Below are 17,698 nucleotides of genomic sequence, written 5' to 3'. Positions count from 1 at the left end.
CTGGTCCCGGAGGAGCTGAGAACTTGGGGCCTCACTCCTCACTGAGCCCTCATAGAAAAGCAGTCAATCACTCCTGTCTCCCTGGTCTCCAGCCGCAATCTGTGCTCACCTGGCCTGTGACCGAGCATTTCTATCTCTGGCACACGACCCCGTCTTGAGTCTCCAAACCCAGCAGATTCCTATGCCGTGGATCATGGTTTATGGCAACCCCAAGCTGAGAGCCCACTCCTCATATGTCTTTGCAGGCAGCTTCCCCTCTCCAATACTGGGGAGCTCTGCCACACTCAGGCACCCCCGGTCTTTCTGTGACCCCAAGGGTCCTGAGACCACGCTGTGCCAGTGAGGGTTCCACCCACTTAGCCACTGGAGCAACGTCCCTCAGCAGAGCCGACTTCTAAAAGTTCCGATTTTGTGCTCTGCTGCTCTATCACTTGCCAGTAGTGGCTGATGGAGGCCCCCTCCCCCCGTGGTCTATCTTCCTGTATATCGCCTTGGATTCACTTCTCCACACATCCTACCTTCCAGAAAGTGGTCGCTTTTCTGTTCATAGAATTGCCGCTATTCTTTTCTTTGATATCCTGTTGAGTTTGTAGGTGTTCTGAATCATTTGATAACGATCTAGTTGAATTCCTGGGACCAGACGAAATTTAGGTCTCCTACTCCTCTACCATCTTGCTCCTCTCCCCCTCTACAATATGTCTTTTATTGTATAGTGTGAATCTTAGCCTCTTCCCTGGGCCCCTGGAGTTCTGTTTGAGAGCATGAATACCGAAGGTTGAGAAATTAGAGCCTACTAAATAGGCCCATCACACGTGATTTTTGGCCCAGGTATCCAGGAATGAGGGAGTCCTATATTTTACCCAAATATGATGTATGTTTTCTCTTTTTTAAACAGCGTTGTGAATCAGGATTAAATAATACTAGTTCCTGAAATAAACAAACCCCAAATGTCAGTATTTGGCCCAACAAAGGTTTATTTCTCACTTATAACCCATTGAGGGTCAGTAGTAGGGCTTTGCTCTCCCTATGCTGTGGTCATATTACTTTCAACTTGTGGCTTCTTTAGGTTGCCTTAGTGTGTCATCCAGCCAACAGATGGAAATAAGAGAAAACAAATATGAAAAAGTTACATTCTAAATTTTTTTCATTTATATTCATTCCATGAGCAAAAATTAGTTATATAGTCTAGAATGTTAAGGGTCTGTTAAATGTAATTTAGCCATGTGCCTAGGAAGAATAAACAGATTTGGTGAGTATCTGGTCAGTCTCTGCAAAGCATTTTTTTTTTCTGTTTATTTAAACAAGTATAAAAATATACTTCATATATAATATATGAAGAACTGCTTTACCTCAGCACCCTTTCTAAATAGTACTCTGCTCCCTTAGGAATCTATGTTTTGAGGTATTTTTGGTTTGAAGCTATGTTTGGATGAGTTTAGCAAACTTGTAAAGACTTAGGAAAATGCTGAGGATGGAGAAGTTTTTGTTCCTAATAAGACTTATAAGGACTGCATATGACTTTTTTCCCCATGTAACTTTAGAAAGGGATTATAAAATAAGCATGAGCTATCTCTGGCAAAACCATGAGGGAAGTGAAGCTGCACAATGCTTTCCTTTCCCCTTTTCCTTATTGGATTTCTCCCTCTTCATCCTTCCATTTCCAGGTACCAGGACCCTCATACTAGGTGTCAAGCACACCTCCCCTCCTCTCTCAGAATTTACCAGCCTTGTATCCTGTCAGGGCTTTGTATGGTGCCTAATCAGAGAAACTACTTCATAGTTAGATATTGACAGCTGATTAGCTAACTGTGATATCACTGCCAGAGATGTTTGTGATTCAACAGGCATTCTTGGCAATATAACGCTTGAAATCTTTCCATTCTATTGGACTTAAGAGGACTGCAGCAAGCCGACAGGGCTTTTTAGTGTGGCTTCCAATTCATACTTCATAGGTATTCACCAAGAGAGGAAACAAAGGGAGTCTATTCGGACATTCATGAAGGCCTATGACACTTCCCCATAACCAGTGCTGGGGCGAATAGTTCTCCATATCCTGCTTTCTTAGTAATTCTATTATAATAGTGACTCATTTTTTAGTCATCTTTCCTCTCTAGCTATTGTTAACAAGTACCTGAAAAGAAGGGAAGAGACCTGTGAGCTACTGAAGTAGCTTCCAGTAACACAAACTCAGGCCCTCATCTCTACTGAAGAGACCTTCTGATATGCAGTCACAATCAATTTTTATTTCATATAGAATTTTATTGTGAGTAATCTGATTTATAGCCCAAGGATACATTGGAAATAAAAAAATACAGTTTGCAAAAAGAGGGTTTTTATAAAATCAAGAACAACTTGGGCAACCTGCAGCGACAACACAGTGAAACAGTTATTTTATAACATTTAGAAGAGATGGAGATATGATTAGTATTCTCTAGTTAAAAAGACATACTTCAATTTCTATCAAACAAATTCAAGTTACAAAATTTGGGCATGGTGGGTTTTACTGTATGTAAATTATGTTTTAATAAAAAAGTGGAAAAAATTAAAAAAAATTGGACAGGAAACCAGTATCTTCTGAAAGCAAAACAAATCTGGGAGTGGGGCAAGTGTGAGGTGATATTGCAAAACTGAATGTAGAGACCTCTGCATCTATGCTCTTTTGGAGAGCCATGAGTTACTGAATAAGATATGCAGCAGTTAATTTGGTCTCATTGTGTTTCTGCATATTCTTCACTCTTTCTGATGGAGAAAGTGCAGTACAGAGTTCTCCAGAATGTATGCTAAAATAAAAATACTTCTCTCAAAGCTGGGAGCCTGTTTTAGTAGTACCTGGGGATGTGATTCTCTACAACATAACCTTTTGGAGAAGACTAAAGATTGTGTTGGTCCAAAGAATATTACACCAGAGACCACAACGCTTACCAAGGCCACAGTGATGGAAAAGGCCAACAAAAAGAAGCAAACAGTCTCACTGTAGTGCTTATTATCAGAAGTCTTATTTGCTTTAAAAGTAATTGACAGCTGAACGAGGCTACCTTTAGATGTGTCCATAAATGATACAGAAGTTTCATGTCAGGTGTTTTTAATGAGTAGGTTTTTAGATAATTGTTTGGTTTTTGCCTTGTTGGTTTTAATTACCATTAATAGAATCTGCATTAGGAGAAAACACAATGGCTAAAGTTTTGGAAGAACTCTTTTCTGTGTGTTGGGGTGGTGGGTAAAGATTGCAATATGTGAAAGAAAGCTTCTGGCTATAACAGGGCCAAAAAAACATGTTTATTGATCATGTATACTGAAGTCTTGCTAAATTAACTTACTAGTTTTAGTAGCTTTTTCTGTAGAGTCCATTGGATTTTCTACATAGACGATCATTTATCTGTGAATAGAGACAGTTTTACGTCTTCCTTTCAAGAGGGAATGCTTTTTTCTCTGTTACTGCATTGGTCAAATTCTCCAGTATAATGCTAAATAGTAAGGAATGAGGTGTATATCATGCCTTGTTTCTGATCTTAGGGGGAAAAATTAGTCTTTCACCATTAAAGTCTGATGCTAGCAATAGTTTTGTAGATGCCCTTGTTCATGTCAAAGAAGTACCCTTCTTTTCCTACTTTACTGACAGTTTTTATCAGGAATGGATGTTTGATTTGTTAAATGCTTTTTCTGCACCTATTCAGATGAAGTGATTTTTTTTTAGTTTTTTATTATGTTGAGTTACATTAATTGATGTTCAAATGCTAAACTAACTTTGTATTTCTGAGATAAACCCCACTTGGTCATGATTTGGTTTACTAAAAATTTGTGAAAAATTCTTGCACCCATGTTCATGTGGAACATTGGTTTAAAGTTTTATCATCTTATAATGTCTTATTCAGTTTGGGTATCAAAGCAACAATGGTTTCATAGAATGATTTGGGAAATATTCACTTCTCTTAATGTTTTTGGAAGAGTTTGTGTGGAATTGATACTTATTCCATAAAAGTTTGGTGGAATTCTTTGATGAGTCATTGGGGCTTGGAGTTTTCTTTATGGGAAAGTTTAACTACAAATTCAGTTTGCTTACTAGATAGGACTATTTGAGTTATCTATTTTTTTGACTGAGTTTTGATAGTTTATACTTACAAATAATTTGTTTCATTTATGTTTTAGAATACATTGACATAAAGCTGTTTATAATCTTACCTTTTTGATAACTGTAGAGTCTGAATCTGTAGTGATATCACCTCTCATTCTCCAAATTGGCAATTTATGCCTTCTTTCCTTTTCTTTTTGTCAGTCAAACTAGAGTTTATTTTTTTTATTATGTTCAGTTAGCCACTGTATAGTACATCATTTGTTTTTGAGAGTAGTATCAATTTTATTGGTCTTCTCAAAGAATCAGTTACTGGAAGTTATTGATTTGAGACCTTTCTTACTTTCCACAATAGGTTTTTAGTACCATGAATTTTCCTCTAAAAGATGCTTTAGCAACATTCCATAATTGTGTTTTTTATTTCCACTCAATTCAATTTGACCCATGGGTCAAAGAATAGTTTTTTAGGTTTTAAATATTGAGATAGCGAGAAAGAGCACAAGCAGGGGGAGAGGCAAAGGGAGAGGAAGAAACAGGCTCCCTGTGGAGCAGGAAACTGGACGTGGGGCTTGATCCCAGGACCCTGGGATCATGACCTGAGCTGAAGGCAGACGCTTAACGACTGAGCCACCCAGGCACACCCATTTTGAATTTATTCTTGTGTATGGTATAAGAAAGTGGTCTAGTTTCTTTCTTTTGCATGTCCAGCTTTCCCAACACCATTTGTTGAAGAGAGTGTCTTTTTCCCACTGGATATTCTTTCCTGCTTTGTTGAAGATTGACTGCTTAGTTGTGGATTCATTTCTGGGTTTTCTATTGTTCCATTGATCTATGTGTCTATTTTTGTGCCAGTACCACACTTATTTTGATCACTACAGCTTTGTAATATATCTTGAAGTCTGGAATTGTGATGCTTTCAGCTTCGCTTTTCTTCTTCAGGGTTGCTTTGGCTATTCAGGGTCTTTTGAGGTTCCATACAAATTCTAGGATTGTTTGTCCTAGTTTTGTGAAAAATACTTGGTATTTGGATAGGGATTTAATTAAGTGTGTAGATTATTTTGGGTAGGATAGACCTTTTAACAATATTGTCCTTCCAATCCATGAACATGGAATGTTTTCCCCTTTTTGTGTCATCTTCAATGTCTATCATCAGTGTTTTATACTTTTCAGAGTACATTTCTTTTGCCCCATGGGTTAGGTTTATTCCTAGGTATGTTACTGTTTTTGGTGCAACTGTAAATGGGATTGATTCCTTAATTTCTCTTTCTGCTGCTTCATTATTGGTGTATAGAAATGCAACAGATTTCTGTATGTTGATTTTGTATCCTGTAATTTTACTGAATTTGTGTATCAGTTCTAGCAGTTTTTTTGGTGGAGTCTTTCAGGTTTTCCAAATAGAGTATCATGTCATCTATGAAGAATAAAAGTTTTACTTCTTCCTTGCTGATTTGGATGCCTTTTATTTCTTCTTCCTGTCTGACTGCTGTGACTAGGACTTCCAGTATTATGTTAAATAACAGTGGTGAGAGTGGACATCCCTGTCTTAACCTGACCATAGAGGAAAAGCTCTCAGTTTTTCCCCATGAGGATTATATGAGCTGTGGATTTTTCATATGTAACGTTTATTATGTTGAGGTATGTCCCTCTAAATCTACTTTGTTGAGGGTTTTTATCATGAATGAATGTGGTACTTTGTCAAATGCTTTTTCTTTATCTATTAAAATGATCATATGGTTCTTATCCATTCTGTTATTAATGTGGTGTATCATGTTTATTGATTTGCAAATATTGAACCATTCTTTCATCCAAGGAGTAAATCCCATTTGTTTGTGTATGTCTTTTTTTTGGGAAAATGTCCATTCAGGTCATCTGTCCATTTTTTAATTGGATTTTTTTTTTCTGTTGAGCTGAATAAGTTCTTTATATATTTTGGATATTAACTCCTTATCTGATATATCATTTGCAAATATCTTCTCCCATTCAGCAGGTTGCCTTTTGTTTTATCGGTAGCTTCCTTTGCTGTGCAAAAGACTTATTTTTCATGTAGTCCCAGTAGTTTATTTTTGCTTTTGTTTCCCTTGTCTGAGGAAATATATCCATTAATATGGTGCTAAGGCCAATTTCCAAGCCTCATTGCAAATGTTTTCTTGTAGGAGTTTTATGATTTCAGGTTTCACATTTAGGACTTAAATCCACTTTGTGTTTATTTTTGTGTGTAAAGAAAGTGGTCCCATTACATTCTTTTGCATGTAGCTGTCCACTTTTCCCAGCACCATTTATTGAAGAGACTGTCTTTCCCCCACTGTATATTCATGCCTCTTTTGTCATAAACTAATTGACCATATAAGCATGGATTTGTTTCTGGGCCCTCTATCCTGTTCTGTTGATCTATGTCTATTTTTGTGCCAGTACCATACTGTTTTGATTTACTATAGCTTGTAATATATCTTGAAATCTGAGATTGTGATACTGACAGCTTTGTTCTTTTCTCTTAAGATTGCTTTGGCAAGGGGGCACCTGGGTAGCACAGCTGGTTAAGCATCCAACTCTTGGTTTGGGCTCAGGTTGTGATCTCAGGGTTGTGAGACTGAGCCCCATGTCAGGCTCCATATTCAGTGCAGAGTCTGCTTAAGTTTCTCTCTCTCTCTCTCTCCCTCTGCCCTTCCCCCTGAGTTTGCGCTCTCTCTCTCTCTTAAATAAATAAATAAAATAAATCTGTAAAAAAAAAAAAAAAAGATTGCTTTGGCAAGGCACCTGGATGACTCAGTTGGAAGAGCATATGACTCTTGATCTTGGATTCTTGAGTTTGAGTCCCACGTTGGGTATAGAGATTACTTACAATAAATTTAAAAATTTTTTATAGATTGCTTTGGCTATTTGGGGTATTTTGTGGTTCCATTCAAATTTTAGGTTTATTTGCTCTAGTTCTGTGAAAAATGCTATTGGTATTTTGAGAGGGATTGCAATGAATCTGTACACTGCTTTGGGTAATTTGGAAATTTTAACCATGAGCACTGTATATCTTTCCATTTGTTCATATCATCTTCAATTTCTTTCATCAATGTTGGATGGTTTCCAGAGTATAGGTCTTTCACTTCTTTCATTAAATTTATTCCTGGTTATTTTGTTCTTTTTGCTGCAATTATAAATGGGATTGCTTTCTTAATTTCTCTTTCTGCTAGTTTGTTATTAGTGTATAGAAATGCAGTACATTTCTGTATATTAATTTTGTGCCCTGCAACTTTACTAAATTCATTTATTAGTTCTAATAGTTTTCTTTTTTGTGGATTCTTCAGGGTTATCATGTCATCTACAAATAGTCAGTTTTACTTCCTCCTTACCAATTTGGATGTTTTTATTTCTTTCTCTTACCTGATTCCTATAGCTAGGACCTCCAGTACTATGTTGAATAAAACTGGTGACTAGTGGACAATCCTTGTCTTGTTCCTGATCTTAGAGAAAATACTTTCAGTTTTTTATTATTGAGTATGTTAGTTGAGGATTTTTCATATGTTCCCTCTAAACCTAGTCTGTTGAGAGTTTTTAATCACAAATAGATGCTGTATTTTATCATGCTTTTCCTGTACCTTTTGAGATAATTATGGTTTTTATTCTTCCTCTTGTTAATGTGATGTATCACATTGATTGATTTGTGAATATTGAAACATCCTTGCATCACTGGAATAAATCCAACTTGATTGTGGTAAATGATCCCTTAAATGTATGTTGAATTCAGTTTGCTAAAATTTTGTTGAGGAGTTTTGCATCTATGTTCATCAGGGATATTGTCCCACAGTTTTCTGTTTTTTGTTTGTTTGTTTTTTGTAGGGTCTTTGGTTTGGTTTCAGAGTAATGCTGGCCTCATAGAATGAATTTGGAAGTTTTTCTTCCTCTTCTATGTTTTGGAATAGTTTGAGAATAGGTATTACCTCTTCTTTAAATGTTTGGTAGAATTCACTCATGAAGCCACATGGACTTTTGTTTGTTGGGGAATTTTTTGATTACCAATTCAATTTTGTTACTAGTAATCCTTCTGATCAAGTTTCCTATTTCTTCTTGATTCAGTGATAGAAGATTGTATGTTTCTAGGAATTTATTCATTTCTTCTAGGTTGTTGAGTTTGTTGGTATATAGTTTTTCATAGTATTCTCTTATAATTCTTTATATTTCTGTGGTTGTTATTTCTCTTCCTTAATTTCTGCTTTTATTTGAGTCCTCTCTCTTTTCTTGATGAGTCCAGCTAAAGGTTTATCAATTTTGTTTATTTTTTTTAAAGAACCAGCACTTGTTTTCCTTCATCTTTTATATTGTTTTTTTAGTCTCTATTTCATTCATTTCTGCTCCAGTATTTATTATTTCTTTCTACTAACTATGGACTTTTTTTTCTATTTCTAGGTCCTTTAGGTGGAAGGTTATATTGTTTAGTTGTTGTCTTGAGATAGGCCTGTTATCACTATAAACTTCCCTCTTAGAATGGCTTTTGCTCTGTCTCAAAGATTTTGCACCATTGTGTTTTCAATTTCATTTGTCTCCATGTATTTTTTGATTACATCTTTGATTTCTTCGTTGATTCATTGGTTGCTTAGCAGAATGTTTTTTAGCCTCATGGATTTGTATTTTTTCCAGTTTTTTTCTTATAATTGATTTCTAGTTTTATACCATTGCAGTCAGAAAAGGTGCTTGATATTATTTCAATCTTAAATTTACTGAGACTTGTTCTGTGGGTTAACATGTGGTCTATCCTGGATAGTGTTCCATGTGCACTTGAAAAGAATGTGCATTCTGTTGTATTTGGATGAAATGTTGTGTATATATCTGTTTGGTCCATCTGGTCTAATGTATTCTTCAAAGCCATTGTTTCCTTGTTAATTTTTGTGTGGATGCTCTATGCATTGATGTAACTGAGGTGTTAAACTCCTATACTATTATTGTATTACTGTCAATTTCTTCCTTTATGTCTGTTACTATTTGCTTTATATATTTAACTGCTCTTATGTTGGGAGCATAGATATTTGCTATTGTTATATCCTCTTGTTTGATTTATACCTTTATCATTATGCAACGTCCTCCTTTGTCTCTTGATACAGTCTTTATTTTAAAGCCTATTTTGTCTGACATAAGTGATGCTACCTCAGCGTTTTTTTCATTTCCATTTGCATGGAACACCTTTTTCCATCACTTTTATTTTCAGCCTGTATGTATCCTTAGGTCTGAAGTGAGTCTCTTGTAGGCAGCATATAGATGGGTCTTGTTTTTTATCCATTCAGTCACCCTATGACTTGTGATTGGGGTATTTAGTCCATTTACATTTAATTATTGATAGGTATATACTTATTGTCATTTTGTTAACTGGTTTCTGGTTGATTTTGTAGCTTTTCTTTGTTCCTTTCTCTCATGCTCTCTTCCTTTGTGGTTTGATGGCTTTCTGTAGTGTTATTCTTTGATTTCTTTATCTTTTGTTTCTGAATTTACTGAGACCTTGTTTTATGGCCTGGAATATGGTCTATCTGGTAAGTATTCTGGGTGGACTTGAAAATAATGTGTATTCTGCTGTTGTTGAGTGGAGGGTTTGAAAACACCACTTAAATCAAGCTGGTTGTTAATATTATTAAAATCTTCTATATTCTTGTTAACTTTCTGTCTACTTGTTCTATCAATTATTGAGGGAAGGATATTGAACTCCTTATTTGTGGAGTTGTCTATTTCTACATGTATTTTGCAGCTTTCCTATTAGGCAAATACATTATTTAATTTTGTTATGCCCTCTTAATGATTTGACTACTTTAACATTATGAAATGACCTTCTTTATCCCTGGAAATATTCTTTGCTCTGAAAATTACTTTCTCTGATATAACTATAGCCATTCTAGATTTCTTTTGACTAGTATTAGTGTGCAATATTATTTTTCACCCTTTAACTTTTAACCATTTGTGTCTTTATTTTTAAAGTGAATTTTTTGTAAGAAGTATATAGTTGAGGATTGCTTTTAAAAAAATCTAAAATGAAAGTCTTTGCCTTTTAAATAATGGTGTTTTATTGAGTGTTTTTTAGTGATTTCATTTTACTTCTTTTGTTAGTTTTTTTTTTTAGCTGTAACTCTGTTTCATTATATAAGTGGTTGCTTTAGAGTTTATAGCAGCCATCTTTAACCCATCACAGTCTACTTTCAAGGGATATTATACCACTTCACATACATTATAAGAATTGTTGTATAGTATGCTTTCATTTCTCTACTCCTGACTTTAATGCCATTTAATGCTATGTACTTTATTTATACACATGTATCTCACAAAACATTGTTATCATTGTATTTAATAAAATATTTAAATAATAAGAAAAATCTTACATATTTACCATGTAGTTTATCATGTAATTACCATGATGCTCTTCATTCCTTTGTATAAATCTAGATTTCTACCCAGTATTATTTTTCTATTACCTGAAGATTGGCTAGTGATGAATATTTCTTTTAAAAGATAATTTTGCTGGGTATAAATTTGTAGCGTGACAGTTGTTTTTTCTTTAAATACTTTCAAGATTTAGCTCAACTATCTTTCACATTGTTTCTAATGAGAAATCTGTTGTCATCCTTATCTGTGTTTCTCTGTACATAATATGCTCTTTATTGTGTAAACATATTAAAGCTAAATATAGGGGCGCCTGGGTGGCCCAGTCGTTAAGCATCACTGACCCCGAATTGGGCTCCCTGCTCCACAGGAAGACTGCTTCTCCCTCTCCCACTCCCCCTGCTTGTGTTCCCTCTCTCACTGTGTCTCTCTCTGTCAAATAAATAAATAAAATCTTAAAAAAAAGATAAATATATAAAGGATTTTCTCTTTTTTACTGTTTTGTTTTTCTCACTGGTTTTAAGCAATTTGATTATAATATACCTTGGTGAAGTTTTTTTCATGTTTTTTGTGTGTAGGGTTTATGGAACTTCTTAGATCTATAGGTTTATAGTTTTTCATCATATTTGAAACATTTTGGACACGATTTTTTCAACTATATTTTGTACCTCATTCATTTTTCTTTGTAAACTCCAGTTATACATATATTAGGTTGCTTGAACTCATCCCATATCCCACTGATGCTTTTTAAAAATTAATTAAGAAATTTCTTTGTTTTTTAGATAATTTCCATTACTTTTTCTGCAAGTTCACTATCTTTTTACTAAATTGCCTAGTCTGCTGCCAATCCTAAACAGTATAGTTTTCATTGCAGACATTGTTATTTTCACTTCTATGAATCTGATTTGGGTTCTTTTTTGTATCTTCTCTGTTCCTACATAATTTTTGAACATTTGGAATACAGTTATAGTAATTACTTTGTAATGCCCCCGTCTGCTAATTTTAACATCAGTGTCAGTCTGAGTTGGTTTCAGCTGATTGATTTTTGTCTTCATTATGGGATGTATTTTTCCTGCTTCTTTTTATGCTTGGTAATCTTTCATTAAATGCCAACTAAATTGGCTTTGTGACTTTACATACTTGGGTTCTAGATGTTTTTGTATTCCCATGAATATTCCTTTTTTTAAAAAAGATTTATTTATTTTTATTTGTGGGGGGAAGAAGGACAGAGGGAGAGGGAGAGAGACAGCCTCAAGAAGACTCCCCACTGAGTGTGGAGTGAGTGTGGAGACTGATGTGGGGTCAATCCCAGGACCCTGAGATCATGACCTGAGCTGAAATCAAGAGTCAGACACTTAACTGACTGAGCCACCCAGGTACCCATCCTATGAATATTCTTAAACTTTGCAGTTAAATTAGTTGGAAACAGTTCAATCCTTTTGAGTTTGCTTTTAAGAGTTGTTAGGTGGCATCTGAGGAGTATTTAGTCTAGGACTAATTTTATTTTATTTATTTTATTATTTTCAGTTAGCCACTGTATAGTACATAATTAGTTTTTGAGTAGTGTTCAATGATTCATTAGTTAAGTATAACACCCAGTGCTCATCACAGCATGTGCCCTCCTCAATACCCATCACCATGTTACCCCCTCTCCCCACCCTCTTTCCCTCTGAAACCCCCACAGTATTTCTTGGGGTCCATAGTCTCTCATGGTTCATCTCCTTCTTGGATTTCTCCTCCTTTGGATTTCCCTCCCTTCCCCTATGGTCCTCTGTGCTATACCTTATGTTCCATATATGAGTCAAACCATATGATAATTGTCTTTCTCTGCTTGACTTACTTCAATTAACATAATCCCCTCCAGTTCCATCCATGTTGATGCAAATGGTGGGTATTCATCATTTCTGATGGCTGAACAATATTTCATTGTGTATATGTACCACATCTTCTTTATCCATTCATCTGTTGATGGACACTTCAGCTCCTTCCACAGTTTGGCTATTGTGGACATTGCTGCTATGAACATTGGGGTGCATGTGCCCCTTCTTTTCACTACGTCTGTATCTTTGGGGTAAATACCTAGTAGTGCAATTTCTGGGTCATAGGGTAGCTCTATTCTTAACATCTTGAGGAACCTCCATGCTGTTTTCCAGAATGGTTGTACCAGCTTGCATTCCCACCAACAGTGTAAGAGGGTTCCGCTTTCTCTGCATCCTCGCCAACATTTGTTGTTTCCTGTTTTGTTAATTTTTGCCATTCTAACTGGTGTAAAGTGGTATCTCATTGTGGTTTTGATTTGTATTTCCCTGATGGCTAGTGATGTTGAGCATTTTTTCATGTGTCTGTTAGCCATTTGTATGTCTCTTTTGGAGAAGTGTCTGATCATGTCTTCTGCCCAATTTTTTACTGGGTTATTAGTTTTTTGAGTGTTGAGTTTGAGAAGTTCTTTATAGATCTTGGATATCAGCCCTTTATCTGTAATGTCATTTGCAAGTATCCTCTCCCATTCCATGGGCTGCCTCTTTGTTTTGTTGACTGTTTCCTTTGCTGTGCAGGAACTTATCTTGATGAAGTCCCCAAAGTTTATTTTTGCTTTTGTTTCACTGGCTTTTGGAGACGTGTCTTGAAAGAAGGTACTGTGGCCAATGTCAAAGAGGTAACTGTCTATGTTCTTCTCTAGGATTTTGATGGATTCCTGTCTCACATTGAGGTCTTTCATCCATTTTCAGTTTATCTTTGTGTATGGTGTAAAGGCATGATCCAGGTTCATTCTTCTATATGTAGCCATTCAATTTTCCCAGCACCACTTACTGAAAAGACTGTCTTTTTTTCCATTGGATATTTTTTCCTGATTTGTCAAAGATTAGTTGACCATAGAGTTGAGGGTCCATTTCTGGAGTCTCTATTCTGTTCCATTGGTCTATGTGTCTGTTTTTATGCCAATACCATGCTGTCTTGGTGATCACAGCTTTGTAATATAGCTTGAAGTCAGACAACATGATGCCCCCAGCTTTGTTTTTCTTCTTCATCATTCCCTTGGTGATTTGGGTCTTTTCTGGTTCCATACAAATTTTAGGATTTTTTGTTCCAGCTCTTTGCAAAATGCCAATGGTATTTTAATAGGGATAGCACTGAAAGTGTAAATTGCTCTGGGGAGGATAGACATTTTAACAATGTTTATTCTTCCAATCCATGAGCATGGAATATTTTTCCATCTTTTTGTGTCTTCAATTTCTTTCATGAGTGTTCTGTAGTTTCTAGAGTATAGATCCTTTACCTCTTTAGTTAGGTTTATTCCTAAGTATCTTATGGTTTTTGTTGCTATTGTAAATGGAATCATTTCTCTAATTTCTCTTTTGCATTGTTAGTGTATAAGAAAGCAACTGATTTCCGTGCATTGATTTTAAATCCTGCCACATTACTGAATTGCTGGATGAGTTCTAGTAATTTGGGGGTGGAGTCTTTTGGGTTTTCCACATAAAGTATCATATCATCTGTGAGGGGGAGAGTTTGACTTCTTTGCCAATTTGGATGCCTTTTCTTTCTTTTTGTTGTCTGATTCCTGTGGCTAGGACTTCTAGTACCATGTTGAACAATAGTGGTGAGAGTGGGCATCCCTGTTGTGTTCCTGATCTTAAGGGAAAACTCTCAGCTTTTCCCCATTGATAATGATATTTGCTGTGGGCTTTTCATAGATGGTTTTTACAATAATTGAGGAAGGTTCCCTCTATCCCTATACTCTGAAGAGTTCTAATTAGGAACAGATGTTGTATTTTGTCAATTGCTTTTTCTGCATCAATTGAGAGGATCATATGGTTCTTGTCTTTTCTTTTATTGATGTATTGTATCACATTAATTGATTTGCGGATGTTGAACCAAACTTGCAGCCCAGGAATAAATCCCACTTGGTCGTGGTGAATAATCCTTTTAATGTACTGTTGGATCCTATTAGCTAGGATCTTGTTGAATATTTTGGCATCCATGTTCATCAAGGATATTAGTCTGTAATTCTCCTTTTTGATAGGGTCTTTGCCTGGTTTTGGGATCAGGGTAATGGTGGCCTCAATAGAAGGAGTTTGGAAGTTTTACTTCTGTTTCTATTTTTTGGAACAGCTTCAGTAGAATAAGTATTATTTCTTCTTTAAATGTTTGGTAGAATTTCCCTGGGAAGCCATCTGGCCTTGGACTCTTGTTTTTGGGGAGGTTTTTGATTACTGCTTCAATTTTGTTACTGGTTATTGGTCAGATTGTCTATTTTTTCCTGTTTCAGTCTTGGTAGTTTGTAAGTTTCCAGGAAGGCATCCATTTCTTCCAGGTTGCTTAATTTATTGGCATACAGTTGCTGGTAATTTCTAATAATTGTTTCTATTTCCTTGGTGTTAGTCGTGATCTCTCCCTTTCATTCATGATTTTATTAATTTGGGTCCTTTCTCTTTTCTTTTGGATAAGTTTGGCCAGTGGTTTATCAATCTTACTAATTCTTTCAAAGAACCAGCTTCTAGTTTTGTTGATCTGTTCTACTGTTTTTCTGGTTTCTATTTCATTGATCTCTGCTCTAATCATTATTATTTCTCTTTTTCTGCTTGGTTTAGGTTTTATTTGCTGTTCTTTCTCCAGCTCCTTTAGGTGTAGCGTTAGCTTGTGCATTTAGGATTTTTCTGATTTTTGGAGAGAGGCTTGGATGGCTACGTATTTCTCCCTTAGGACCGCTTTTGCAGTATCCCGTAGGTTTTGGACCAACGTGTTTTTATTCTCATTGGTTTCCATGAATTGTTTAAGTTCTTCTTAATTTCCTGGTTGACCCATTCATTCTTTAGCAGGATTCTCTTTAACTTCCAAGTGTTTAAATTCCTTCCAAATTTTTTTTTGTGATTGAGTTCCAGTTTCAAGGCATTGTGGTATCATGCAGGGAATAATCTCAATCTTTTGGTATCGGTTGAGACCTGATTTGTGACCCAGTATGTGGTCTATTTTGAAGAAAGTTCCTTGTGCATTCGAGAAGAATAAGTATTCTGTTGTTTTAGGGTAGAATGTTCTGTATATATCTACAAAGTCCATCTGGTCCAATGTGTCATTCAAAGCTCTTATTTCTTGTTGATCTTCTGTTTAGATGATCTGTCCAGTGCTGAGAGTGGAGTGTTAAAATCTCCTACTATTAATGTATTATTGTCTATCTGATTCTTTATTTTGGTTAACAGCTGGCTTATGTAGTTGACTGCTCCCATGTTGGGGACATAGATATTTACAATTGTTAGATCTTCTTGTTGGATAGACCCTTTAAGAATGATACAGTGTCCCTCTGGATCTGTTATTACAGTCTTTGGTTTAAATTCTAATTTATCTGATACAAGAATTGCTACCCCAGCTTTCTTTTGAGGTCCATTGGCATGAAAAATGGTTCTCCATCCCCTCACTTTCAGTCTGGAGGTGTCTTTTAGGTTGAAAATGGGTCTCTTGTAGACAGCATATGGATAGGTCCTGTCTTTGTATCCAATCTGCAGCACTGTGCCATTTCAAGGGAGCATTTATACATCATGGTAAAAATAATTTAATGTTGTGGGATCCACAAGAAATTTTTCTTTTGCAAAGTGTCTATATATCACTGAAATTTGAAAAACTGTTTAAGAAAATGATTTTTGCTTAATTCATGTTGTCAAATTGAATGTTGAATATGTAGGTAGAATTGTGGATGAAGTAACTCAAGGAACTTTCTAGAAATAGCTTCTAACTCTTTGGTTAAAGAGTTTGGTTACTGATGGAGTTTCTTCCTGAAGGTAGCAGAAGAAAATCTACTAAAAAACTCTTTTATTAAATGAAGTGTCAGAGGAAACATTCTGACATATCAAAGGTAGAGGATAAGCTCCAAGTCTCATGGTCTATGAGAACTTAACTTGTGGTTTTTAGTCACTTGTAATTGGGTCATTGTTCATGCCTGGTTAAAACACTGATGTTATCTTGGTAGTGTTCATCTGAGAAATAAAAAGTGTATAATTACAAGAGCTATTTGTTTGGGACTGAGCTCAAAACCAGCGTATTTTAAGAAATTTTTTTGTTGAGGGATTGTTTTTGTTTTTAATATTTGGTCTAACAGGATCTCTGGAACATTAATCTATGAGCACTTTGGGTGAGGGAATCAAGTGTAAAGTAAGGGAAGATTCAAGGTATGTCTATACAATAATATTTGGGTGAAAAGTGAAGAACTTAATTGATCAGATTTTTCCAAATAGATATATTTGACATGTAATTGAAATATCCAGATCTACTACCAGTTTCTCCTCTTTTCCTACAGATATTTGGCATCGTAACTGTGATGATAACCTCAAATACCAGGCACTGTGTTTCATGAATATGTGTTGAATCGAAATAAATTTTGTTTATAAATGCAGAGAAAATCTTGTTTCTTGTCAAAACAACAAAAGTAGTACTGTTAACTCGAGGAAAAGTCATGTTAAAAATAATTTCTGTAAAGGTAATAGTCATCTTACTATATCCATCTATAGGCTCATTATGAAAGACTTAAAAATGTGATACCTTTGAAATCAGGGGAAGGAGAGGCCCTGCTTTTTTCATGATGTTATTCTCCAACTAGTGTGTGACTAATAGAAAAGGTATGTGACTCTTGGGGCATCCCTGCAGGAACAGTGAATGAGCAAATTCTTAGCAGCAATATGACATCACCAGGGAGCGTGACTTGGGTCAAGAGCTTGGCAGGAGGCTTTGGGAACAGCAGAATCAACAGCAATCAGGATTGGCAAGCCAACATACTGGCCACCATAAAACTGAAAAAAGAGCTTATTGTACCTCATGCACAGCAGCAGGTTTAACAGAAAAGTAGACATGTTTATAGTCCCAGATTTACAGCATGCCTTATAAACACCTTATTACTTAGAATCCAGTCTGCTGTCCTAGAAACTAAGAATGTGACTTTGTTAAGCAGTAGGATTTGTTGACATAAATGTCTTGACTAAGTTTGCCATTGTGGTTAACCAAAACGCATTTACTCCTGGGAAAGTAAACACAAGCAAACAAAATGCCTCTTATACTACAATACAGTAAGTTTCAAATTGACCAAACTTAATGCTATGACATAAATATGCTTAATGTTTATGGAATTTTTTAGAAACCTTTTGCCATGTTGGGCTTACCATCCTGTATAAGTCTTACTAAATGGGAATGTGTTTTCAGAATTACATGTGCTTAAAGACTTCATCAGAAATATTCAGAAAACCTGCCATAAATACTGGGGCTGACCTTGCAGCAAATAAAATGGGTCATGGTCTC

This window comes from Neomonachus schauinslandi, chromosome 7 (genome assembly GCF_002201575.2).
Source record: "Neomonachus schauinslandi chromosome 7, ASM220157v2, whole genome shotgun sequence".
NCBI classification, from domain to species: Eukaryota; Metazoa; Chordata; class Mammalia; order Carnivora; family Phocidae; genus Neomonachus; species Neomonachus schauinslandi.
Note: the sequence above shows the minus strand (reverse complement) of the source record.